Here is a 12988-nt window from a genome sequence, read left to right on the forward strand (position 1 = left end):
TGTTTTTGTTTTGTTTTATTTTACATGTATTGAATAAAGCTGGTAAGATCTGACACAGAAAGGTGAATCACAAGAAACCTTATCACTGTCCTGAAACAAAAAAAAAAAGCTAATTAAAAATTAATAACACTGCGTAAAAGTCATTCAGGTACTCATACGCAAAACATTTTGAACAAGAGCGTAAAAGCCCCTTCCTCATTAACATTTCGTATTTAAATCTATATTTCATATTGTTCCTTATTCATACCACAATGCATCGATCTAACAAATCTTTTCCTATTTCAACCTCTCCATTCTCACAAAAAATAAATAAATTCATTCGCTAGTATCTGTGTACCCCACTGCTTACCCCTATCTTATTCACTCGCAGCCTACCCAACACGAAGTCTTTTCCACAGATTTCGCACTTAATTCCGGACAGATTATAGTGGTAAACATTTCCATTTATTTCTTTTGCGCTGGTCTTCCGTCAGATTATATAACTTAATTATATTTACCTTTGAAATTTTGAAAATCGTCTGTAGCATCCTAGAATGGACAGCTTCAGGTTTGTTCAAACTGTTTTGCTAGACCTTCTTTGATTTCAAAATATACAATTGTTTATTAATAATGCGACCAAATTTGATCAATATAATCTTTTGAAGAGCCTCTGTTGATCCGCTTGACCTCTTGTAGGGGCATCCGGAGAAAACAATCTAACAACTAATTGCCATGCGCTACTCGATGAAACTTAACGACATTGGTCTGTAGCATTCGTCTATAGACGTCCTGTCTCAAATATGTTCAGATGGCCGACCCCAACCATTTTGGGGTCAAATAGAGATAAAAGCCAAAGACCATTAAACATTTATTTGCCATAAACCTACCGTTGAATCTTGAACAAATCCATGTTTGCAGTTCGCTTAAGTTTATACAGAAGGTTTTGAAAGGTAAGGCAACATTAGCTGAAAATAGTAAGGATAAACCACCTGTAAACAGCTTCTCGTTTTGAACCTTTTTACGGTAATTTGTCAAACTTGGTATATTATATCTTTATATCGACTTCTTTCATCGAAATTAAAACTACATTTAACTGCATTTAAGGGTTTGCATAATTACAAAATGACTTATCATGAACTGCTAAATAAATGTTAAGAAAAATTGTGCTATGCAGTATTTTGTTAGTTTATAAAGCTTGTTTCTATCTTTCCATATTAATGCAATTAGGGCTACCAGATCTTATTACATAATGAATCTCTTGTTTGAAATCCCCAAAACATGACAGGTTTGAACTTTCGAACGCATGCACGTAGTTTCTGGTACAGCCGAAAATAGAAACATTTTTAACCACTAGTGGATGGATCATTATTGAACTTGGTCAGAAACATCCAAGTTTTAATTTGTTCATGCTCTGTCCGTTTAAAAAAGTTTTGCTTTAATTGAACCAGTTTCTAAACATAATCTGTAGGCTGATACATGAAGTCTTTTTACAGTCATTCTTACTTTTGGAATATCAAGCGTATTTAAATATGACTGAAAACTAAAATTTGCAATGTGTATATAGAAAATTGTTCTACTAGAATTTCAAATATCTACCGTTCCAACTTTGAAGAAGCAGATCACTGATTCTTTATTTTACAGTTATAAGAAATACGTAATGATTTCCAACTGTTTGAAAATACCATACACCATATTATTCTAGCGAGAATAACAGATTTCTTAGTAGATAACATCAGTTTTTCGTATTAGGCCACATCTTGGTACAACAAAGTGTATATACTTTGTATGTACTTTTGCTATCTGACACGAAACGCATCGACTGTAGGGAACCGAAGCTATTTGAGCCGTGCCATGAGAAAACCAACATAGTGGGTGTGCGACCAGCATGGATCCAGACCAGCCTGCGCATCCGCGCAGTCTAGTCAGGATCCATGCTGTTCGCTAACAGTTTCTCCGATTCCAATAGGCTTTAAAAGCGAACAGCATGGAGCCTGACCAGACTGCGCGGATGCGCAGGCTGGTCTGGATCCATGCTGGTCGCACACCCACTATGTTGGTTTTGTCATGGCACGGCTCATTTGTTGGTACTCTGTATGTACACGCCGGGCTGTTTCTTCATTATTAAAATGAAAGCTACGTCGGTTTTTTAATTGTTTTACCGTATTTTGGATGTTGAAAACAGAATCAGATCTGTATGAAGATGTTTACAAAGAATGTGAACATACAAAATAATAACAGATTTCGTTTCAGTTGGTTCGTAATAGGTTAGGAAAAGTGCAACACCCGTCATGCCTCCCAATTCTAACGCAGGACTCCTTTAGACATAACATGCCAAAAGTTACATAGCTTGTAACACATAACAATAGTTGCAACTCTTTGCAATGTGTACGTCTGCAACATTGTCAAGTACACGCCGCTGGACATACAGAAGCTATAGACGTAATGAAAAATATTTGTGAAAAAAGACATTTAATGTTTCTACAAAGTAGAAAGCGGACAGTCCATAAAAGACCTATGTTGGAACATCTCTTTCTGAACATCTCTTTCTGAACAGTTTGAAAATAAGTTTAAAAAAATCACAGACATATAAACCAAAACAAAAAGGACAAATCTTCCTGAAGGGAGTCCACTAGGCGGCTTAAGATGACTGACAACCCCTCAGTTTAGTGTGACATTAGCCTTCAGTTATGTATCAGATGTTTGCACACAAGAATGTCTCTTACTGAGGCAAGCGTATAGTGTTTACTCAATCTGATGACTTCCTTAAGGTATTAGAGCACTAATAGTAATGTTTACAAAATGGCCTTTGCTTGGTATAATCTGAATGGTAACCGTAAGCAGAGAAGTCATTTTACACTTAATTTTTTTTTGACCCGCCCGCTTAGCTCAGTAGTTAAGAGCGTTGGTCTACGGATCGCGGGGTCGCGAGTTCGATCCTCGGGCGGGGCATATGTTCTCCGTGACTATTTGATAAACGACATTGTGTCTGAAATCATTAGTCCTCCACCTCTGATAATTCATGTGGGGAAGTTGGCAGTTACTTGCGGAGAACAGGTTTGTACTGGTATAGAATCCAGGAATACTAGTTAGGTTAACTGCCAGCCGTTACATGACTGAAATACTGTTGAAAAACGGCGTTAAACCCAAAACAAACAAACAAACAAACAATTAATTTTAATAAAAGAAACATCAAACTACTGGTAAACAATTACAAAACACAAAATAAAAATGTCAATATAATTTTTTCTATGGTACCTCAAGTAAACGGATTTAATGAGATAGAATTCACACTTCAACAATGAAAAAATAAGGTCGAGTGTTCTGTTTTGAATTTTGCTCACTCCATTTAAAAATAACCTTAGGGCAGATGTAAAACCTACCTAAATTTCTTCCACCATATATAATCTAAGAGTGAAAGCAGAATAGAGAACTTTCACAGCGTGAAACTCAATATTTTTCAAGATGCGTAACTCTACCCGTTCTCTTTAATAAGTAAATTCACTTTGAACACCAAGAAATTGCTTATAAGATTCATTTTTTTCCCATTTTTATACAAGAAATTAATAATAAGTGTTGAAAGAAGTAAAAACTTAGTAGAAAAAAGGAAAATAAGGAAAACAATTGGTCCCAGTTGGGCTTGAACCTACACCCCCTAAGAATTGCAGTAAAAGTAGGTTTCTGGTAGGAATTGAATACTCTTCAAAAAGGGGGTTCTCTATTAGTGATCTAATACCTTAAAGTACTGGGTGATTTCTTTCAACTTTCACAAAACTTATCCGTATAGGCCTGAACGCAGATGAGGACCTCGTATTACGATGTTACAAGCCATGGAAATTTTGGCTACTATGACCTAAGGTTTTGTCCTTATCTGGCCTTGAAAACATATATGTGTGAATGAAGCTTTTGATCTACCATTTGAGCTGCTTTACTGCCGAATCGGTTAAGTGTTTAAGGGAGAATGGCGAAGTCAGCTTGGAGTACCAGAGTGATATTTACAGAGCAAATGTTACTATAGGTTGCATACGAAACGAATATATCTCTATTTACATTTTCTTTTGAATTTCAGCTTTTACAAAACGCAACGCATCCGTATACGACTCAACGCAGGTAGGAACCGTGTGCAGATCGCATTACAAGCCTGTTTTAATATCCGGCTACTGTGACTTATGTGTTTATTCCTCTCTATTTTTGAAGGTATATCTTTGAAGGTAATATTGTAACCTACAATTTGAGGGGTTTCATTGCCAATTCGGTTCATTGGTTGGGACAGGCTGACGGTATCAATTTGAGTAAAATTTGATAAATATAGAGCAAATAATAGGAAACCGGGTGCAGATCGCATTACAAGCCTGTTTTAATATCCGGCTGCTGTGGCTTGTGTGTTTGTCCCTCTCTATTATTGAAGGTATATCTTTGAAGGTAATATTAAAATATAGACCGAAGGAATCGCGGACAGGCGCACGCATGCGCGCATATTGCCCTCTATTTATTTTAACAGAATTCTTTTATTTCAACACATTGTGGAGCGAAGCAGGGATATATTTTGCTCGGCTGTGTTCGGCCGTGCGACATCCGGCGGAGCGCAGTAACGACGTGTGATGGGCAGATGCGACAACTTGTTTTTTTTTTTTTAAAGCAATGCCATGTTTCAGTCCTTAAAAATAATGTTTTTATTTATTTCAAAGAAGTTTCTGATTATGAAAGAAAGCTAAATTAAATAAACTAAGGAAAAGAAACTAATTGTAATAGTGAATTACCTGATACTGCTACTTACTTTCAAATTTAAGTTTTGAACTTCATATGCCATTGTTCTCTGTGAAATACTTAATGTAAGAAAGGACAAATAGATCTGGCGTATGAATATAAATTACAACTGACTTATTGTCTTCGTTTTAAAAAACATTAAACTTTCAAACTTTGTTTCAAGGAGATTGTGGTGTTTGTGTAAGACACTTCTCTAGTCGTGATTTTGGTCATTCTATCATGCCACAAATTATCACAGTGATGTTAAAGTTTTCGTGACGATTTGCTATATATATATATCAACATGCCTATAAATGTTCTTATCAGTGGACAGTGGTCACTACTGGAGTCCTATATATAAGCAATTTTGAGATTCTCCGGTCGTCACAGTTCTTTCAGAGGTACTGCTCATGTCATTTATTGAAACTGAATTTTGTAATGAATACTTTATATATTAGTTCTGAATTTGAATTTAATATTAAATAATAACAACAACAGGATTGTGAAAAATTGATGTTTAATTAAATTTCTTCTGTAAACATTTTGTAATTTGTTAATATGACACATTTTAAGTAGATTTATAGAATATTACGATGTTTCGATTTTGTTTGTCTGCCTGTAGTTTTGATTATTTCATTATTTGAAGGATTATTCGTTAAAATGTTCAATGAGATATATCACAACAAAGTGTTTTACAGAAGTAACTATGATTCTAATACAGTCAAACCTGTCTATAAAGACCGCCCTTGGGCGAGCGGAAATGTGGTCTTTGTTGGGAGGTGGTCTTTATTCACAGGTTAAATTACACTGTAAATAATCAAATGGGAGACAAAAAATATGGTCTTTAGAGCCAGGTGGTCTCTGTTCAGAGGTGGTCTTAAACACAGGTTTGACTGTATAGCATTTGATTCGTTATACCAGCAGAGTAAAGTAACAGGATGAAGTGTGTTATATTTGTCTTGTGTATACTTCCGGTCGTGCTGTCGGCACCAGAAAGGAGATTTATTGAAGCAATCTTGGGCGGAAATGCATGTAAGAACTGTTGTTTATTTCTTCATCATTGATTTTGTGTGAAGCACGATCATCTGACCATTTCTTCATTGAACATAATCAATTGTTTAGCAAGTTTTCATACCTGAAATTTTAATACTTTAATATCAAGGCGTTATTTGAAATTTTCATGAATGAGACGTTATGTTTTTCATATTAAATAATACATTGTATAAAAGTTGACTTTAATACTGCAAAGAGACGTCGATTTATATTTCAGGTAATATTAGAAAAAATAACATAATAACATATCAAATAAATAATCATTAAATACAGATGGTACCAATAAATAAAATTCTCTTGTAAGTTTATCTTTTAGTATGAAATGAGAGCTAAGTGCACAAAATCAATAACTTTCAATTAAATTTCATTTTAAGACAGCCATATAGCGGCAACCTATATTTCTATGAAGGGTCAAATTTTCTCGGTCGATAAAAATCAGTTACAGGGTTTGTTAGTTATCATCCATATGTGTGGTCACTTTGACAGATATGGGGATTGGCTAACGACTCGCCGTCCTCCCGTTTGTCCTACTGACCCCACATATATCAGTTTGTAATCACTAACAACCACAACAATTATTAATGAAAATAAAATACCACATTTCAAGCTGTTTGTATATGTAAATGTTTTGTCGTAGAAGGTCAAAGCTTAGAAAAGTATATTTAACCCGCTCATGTTATAAATGATGACATGCCTGACTTTCTATCCCTTGAACTATGACTGCTGCTGGCAGATACATATGCTATTTTAAATTTAGCAAGTAATAATGCATTCACGTAAGTTATGTTTCTTTACCTTAATGAATGCCTAATAATGATATGTCATTTAAATTTTGCAGTTGACTTGACTACATTGAAATGCGACATGCAGCTTATGTTGGATGTTGTAGGAAGCGATCCGTCAGAACTTGCATGCGAAGCTGAATGTCATAAGCTTCTGCAAGAGGGACACGTTCTTAATTACGGCTGCCCACTTGTCTGTCATGGGTAAATTTCATTTCGATTCCCATTCATTTACTTTTTACTGTCTTGCTGCAATCCATTTTCCACAAGTTTATTTTCATGTGTGTCGCTCGTGGAGTGAGTTTATTGTTTATTAAATGTAGTAAAAACGTCATTTCTCCCATCAACTTGACCGAGACACACAGATCGTATGTTAGAACTTTTATTTTCCTGTTTATAAGAAATTTAAAACGGACTTTACTACTATTGCATATCACTAATATTGTTTTGACTGAAAGTTTAAAAGAATGTTTTACAGTTAAAGACATTGTCTTACCGTATACTATGATCTTTTACAGATTCCAAACGCTGGCACATACATTTCATCTTAAACCTGACACTACTGATCCCTCTGTTGACCCTTGTAAAAACACTGGAAAATAAAAAGATAAAAAAATAAAATGTACGGACAAAACGTTTTCTGAGACTTTTTTTATTGTGTTGCATGCTTTTATTATTAAAATTCATCGTCAGATCTGATACTGAGAGTCCGAATTCTTTGCCTGTGTTTCGAATAAAACAGAAATTTACTACACGTAACAAATTGTCAAAAAACATAAAAACCCAATCAGCTGTAAATACTTTCTGATATATTTTTCTGAATAAGTATTAATATGCGTTCTTACATAAGATAGAAAGTCCTTCGCTGACAAAGTTATGATAAAATACTTACCATACAAGTGTCTCATGCATATACAGGCACAGTAATTTCCAAAATGTGAGTGATTAGTTTTCTACTAACGTCATAATATGCCAACTTGATTTGAAACACAACAAACTGAGAAAGTACATAATTCATCTTAATGGCTGGTTTCGTTTCAACATTATTTCTTATAATTATATCTATAAACACAATAAGATTACTTTTTATAAATATTATGTAACATTTGGTTATTTGTTTAAGAATTACCTATTTCTTCTCCCATCCTCGTTAAAATGAAAAATTGTATCCAATAATAGTACAAAAATCCTTACGATTAGCCATCCGTTCAATAAGTAACTGCAAGGGAAACAATGTCACTAAAGTGTTCGACAAGACAGTGAACGTATTAAAAAAACGCTTCGAATCAATCGCTGCACTGAAACAATCACCCAACCTACTACGCGACGACTGGGCTGCTGTGAAGACGTTTAATATTTTTACAAAATAGAACTCGCACAGTTAAAGTACATATGAAACAAGACCAGTGTTGGAAGCATCTCTTGTTCTGAACAGCTTGCTATAAAGTTAATAAAAATGACTTATAAGGCGAAAACAATTTAAAGCAAAAATCATTCGAACGGAGTCCACCACGAGTCTATACAAAGTCTGGAATTACCACTGCCAAACTCACTTGGCGAAGTGTGACATTGACCTTAAAGAAAGGGATTAGACGTTTGCACACAAGAATCTTACTGAGGCAGGTATATAGTGTTTCCCAATTTATGATAACGTTAAAATCCAGACTGAAAATAGACGGAAAAATGTACGAGTACCCGCACGCTTGCATATTGCCCTCCATCTATCTGTATGTCACAAAATCCTTAATCTTTACGGTATCAGTGATTGTATCATAGCTCGGTCTTTTTTCTTCACAAATTTGGTGCAGGTAAATCGTATACACTGAGCGCAGGGTGCGATAACTAAAAGTGTGCATGTATTAAATACCTGCACGCTAGTTACCGCACTGTTGTATAGGAAAGTCTGGAACAGCAGACAGCGAAGTGTATTTTATTGATTTTCTGTTCTCGCATTGGTTTATTTTACCTGGGCTTTACACATTTGTAAAGCAAGGATTTTAAGTACTCACTGAACAGCTGTATATGGCAATGTGGTACGCCTACTGAACTACCATATATGGATGGCTATGATACAAAACAGAAAGAACATTAAAACTTTCGGGTAAACGATTTATACTCGGAGGCTATGCCCCCTCGTACAAATCGTTTACCCTCTAGTTTCAATGCTCTTTCTATTACGAAGAGGAATGGTGTTAAGAGAGAAAGAGCAATTTCTTCTAGTAACTCTTTGTTAGTGATTTAAGCTACAGTCACACATACGGATATGTCCGTGCGTTGAGGTACGGTGCGGAAGGATTAGTCTGTGGAGTATAAATACGGAGCGTACGTCTTAGTACGGGAAAACGTGAGAAACAGGAAACAACAAAACAGTAAAAGGACGCGAATAAGTACGGATAGGTTACGAGGTACTACGTTGAATTACGTTTTAACTGCGCCTTGCAACTTGCCCAGCGCACGGACGGTCTGCGGTAACTACGTTTTAACTATGCTTAAATACATCAGCCTCGGGTAACTACGTTCAGCTACGGCGAGGACGTAACAGCACGGATAACTACGTTTAAGTACGTTTAACTACGGGTGAATAAGTTTCAGCCAAGTTGGGCTAAAGTCACGCTCAATGGCTACGGTTCGCTCAAACTTTTGTGCATGTTCAAAAGTTGGGGAAACTTGCAAATTTGGAAAAAGTTTTGAATACGTTTTGACCACGTTTGGTACGGATTAATACGAATGACTGAGGTACGGCTCAGGTACGGATCGATACGGATTACTACGTTTCTCTCCGTAGCTAGACGTAGCTATCCGCGCCGTATGTGTGACTGGGGTATTACATACTTTCAAATTTCATCTTTACACTCCTTAAGCCGTTGCCCATTGTAAACTTCTTGACGTAAGAAAGGATAAATAGAACTGGCGTATGAACATAAAAAAAAAAGAAAAAACATTCAAATGACTAATAAAAATATTTTCATCGGAAGTAACAAAAAATATGATGCAGTTTTCTGAAACAAGACTTTTCTTTTCGAAATATATTTCAATAAGATAGTAGTGTTTGTGTAAGACACTTTTAATGGTTATATCATGCCACAACGTTTTACAATGGTATACATATTTACGTGACGATTTGCAAATATATAGTATCTATAAAGGTTTTTATCAGTGATCAGGGGTCATTCTTTGTATATATAAAGGTGACGAGTTTCTCTGGCCTAAGTGAAATCACAGTCAAAGTTCTCTCGAGGTGCTACTCGTGTTTTATTCTGAAACTAAAATATTCAATGTATATTAAATTTTTGAATTTAAATTTCATTCTAAATGATAATAATGACAGGATTTGGAAAAGTTGGTATTTTGATGAATTTGTGACAATTTTGCGATTTGAAATGACAAAACATTTTTACGACAACTTATAGAAGACCTGTTTTCAGCTGTGTTTATCTGCTTATACTTTTGATATATTTGAATTAGATTGTATTTATTGTTTAACTTCTTAAACATTGTTTATGTTTTACGCACCAATGTCTGTTTAAGCTTACTTTTCAATTCTTTGTCTACTTATTTTCGTGAGTTTCATGAACATATTCATATCTGATACTTTATTCATTCTTTGATTTGTCTAGATTATAAAAATGCATTTGAGTTTCTGCGTTTCAACAGTGTTGCTAATATATATCATCTAGTTAATAAATACAATAAGCAAATATAGGAATATATTTTCGAATATAAAAAGTGTTTTGCAGCATTAACTCTTATTTGTGTCTTGTTCAAAAATGTTGTTTGCTCAGCAACAGATCAACGGCAAGAATGAGGTTTTCTGTATTCGTGTTGTGTATACTTCCGATCGTGCTCTCGGCGCCAGAGAAAAGATTTCTTGAATCAGTCTTCGGTGGAAATGCGTGTAAGAAGAACCTGCTTAATTGTTTAACATTGATCTTGTGTGAAGCTCAATTTTATGACCATTTCTTCATTGCACATATTATTTTTGAAAACCTAATTTTATTTTTGTAATTTGTTTATTCACACGTTACTTTTATTCTGTTATAAATCATGAGTTATGTTTCAGTTATTCAATAATATAAAAGTTCAAAACTGTGAAGATTTTTTTTTTTAAATTTCATAATTAATTATCGTTAAAAACAATGACTACTTGCAATTACCTTATGCCTTGAAGTCGTGCAAATAGAAGTACATTATCTTGTTTTTCCTTTCCCACTGAACACAAAATATAGAAAAAGCATTTAATACTGCTATATATTGTAGAAGTGGTAAGATTTTTATGCAGTTTTTTTTTAAATAACATGCGGTGTCCATTGTGTTTGTTTGTTATAAGCATGTAGACATTTTGAATTTTTTCACTTTCAACAAGATTCTAGATCTAGCATTGTCGTTGGTGGGAAGGTGGTGAACCCCTATGTTTCCATGTAGGGTTAGCAGATTTCAAGGGCGATAAATCAATTCATTTTTAGGGGTTGTTAGTGACCCTACACGGAAATATGTGAGGTCACTTGATAGATATGGTTACTCGGCTAAAGCCTCGCCTTCCTCCAATTTATCCTACTGGCCTCACATATATCCGTGGATGGGCACCCAAAAACTAAGATTGAATTTACCAGATTTCAAGGGAATTAAATATCTATTTGATTCGTGTCTCAGAAAAAAATTAAAACTTAAAGAATACACTTAACCCGCTCGTTTTACAAATGAGCGCATGTTTGGCTTTCTATCACTTGAAATATAATAGATACATCGTCACCTCAGAGCAAAATGTGGATAACTGCATTGACTTAAAAAAAATGACTTATTAACTTTGCACCAGGGTGACGACATATGTTATTATAAATTTAGCAAGTAATAAATACATTGTCGTTAGAAATGTTCCTGTTACCTCCAAAAATGCCGTATAATGATATGTTAATTGAATTTGCAGTTGACTTGACTACATTGAAATGCGACATACAGATCATGTTGGATGTAATAGGGAGCGATCCGACAGAACTTGCATGCGAATCTTAGTGCCATAACCTTCTGCAACAGGGACACGTTCTTAATTATGGTTGCCCACTTGTCTGTCATGGGTAAATTGATTTTGGTTTCCATTCACCTACTGTTTGTCTTGCTGCTATCCATTTTCCAAAAGGTTCTTTTCGTGTATGTCCAACGGGGGCGGGGTGGATGGTGATGGGGTGAGTTAACAGTTTATCATATATAGACAAAACGATTCTACATCGACTATATCGTTTGTTAGAAACTTAATTTCCTGTTAATAAACAAGACATAATTTACTACAACTTTTCTTCACTGAATGTTTGAACATAGCTTTAAAAAAAAGAGAAAAAAAAAATCATTTGAAGACATGTCTTTACAGTTCATTTTTTTCTCTTACAGATTCCAAACGCTGGCACATACGTTTCATCTTGCGCCTCAAACTACTGATCCGTCTGTTAATCCCTGTAAAAACATTGGACCAAAACAATAAATTGTACGTCGAATAAAAAATTTGCTAAGACAAGTGCTTTGTGTTGTTTGCTGTTACTAAAACCACATCGTTGAATTTGATAACAAAAGTGCAATTTCTTAATTGCTATTGGCTTTATAAAATGAAAAACTACACATAACTAAAAATTACGGAGGCTCAGAGGGAACATGTCGGTGTAAAATGTACAAACAGACTTGAAACTTGCCAGGATTGTCAGCAGGTGATTGACCGTGTGACAATCGAGGTTCAAATGTGTGTAGTAAACAAAAGTGGGCCTTTGAATTAAAATTTAACATCAGTTTTAATAAACTTGTTTTTATATATAAACCCGTTGCAATCTCTTTATTTCCAAAAGGGAGCGATGAAATTTAATTATATAATTCGTTTAGGCATTTGTTCTGCATGCGTGCATTTTAATATTCCTAGGGAAGTCTAAATGAAAACTAACAGCTCAAAAGTAACATAACAGCGTTCTTAATTTTGATACGCAGTAGTAGACACATCACCCGACGTAAATGAATTCGAGTAATAGGTGGTGGAGCATCTGGGCAGAACAATCGGTCTACCGTAAGTCAGATGGATTGCATTTCAAATCTAGCCCCGCGAGCGGGATTTAGAGATGCAAATGATTCAAAATCAGAGACCATTACTTTTCGGCCACATTGACGACATGGTGATGTTGAAAAAGGATAATATTAAAAAAAAAAGAGAAGCAATTAATCAAACGAATATATTCTTTTTGCGTTTAGTATGACAGTTTGACGATATTGCTTTTCTTCCGTAGTGTTTTCCCTTTACCTTAAAGAAACATTATAGTCACCTGACCTATAGCTTTGTTATATGTTAATAAGTGTATTCCTGATCATGGTTGAAAAAATATCTCGACGATTGAATTTTCAAGATGAAATGAGCCGCACCATGAGAAAACCAGCATACTCCATTTGCTAGCATGGATCTC

The 12988-nt window shown here is 34.9% G+C and overlaps 1 long non-coding RNA gene across 1 annotated transcript; it reads left to right on the plus strand.

Annotated features, from left to right (window-relative positions):
• Positions 1–10344: 10344 nt before the first annotated feature.
• LOC123527942 (uncharacterized) lies at positions 10345–12064 on the plus strand. Its single transcript, XR_008366932.1, has 3 exons — positions 10345–10452; positions 11482–11629; positions 11940–12064. It is a non-coding gene; the product is annotated as an uncharacterized LOC123527942 (long non-coding RNA).
• The last annotated feature ends 924 nt before the right edge of the window (positions 12065–12988 follow it).

The sequence above is a fragment of the Mercenaria mercenaria genome, chromosome 14, assembly GCF_021730395.1.
Source record: "Mercenaria mercenaria strain notata chromosome 14, MADL_Memer_1, whole genome shotgun sequence".
Classification (NCBI taxonomy): Eukaryota; Metazoa; Mollusca; class Bivalvia; order Venerida; family Veneridae; genus Mercenaria; species Mercenaria mercenaria.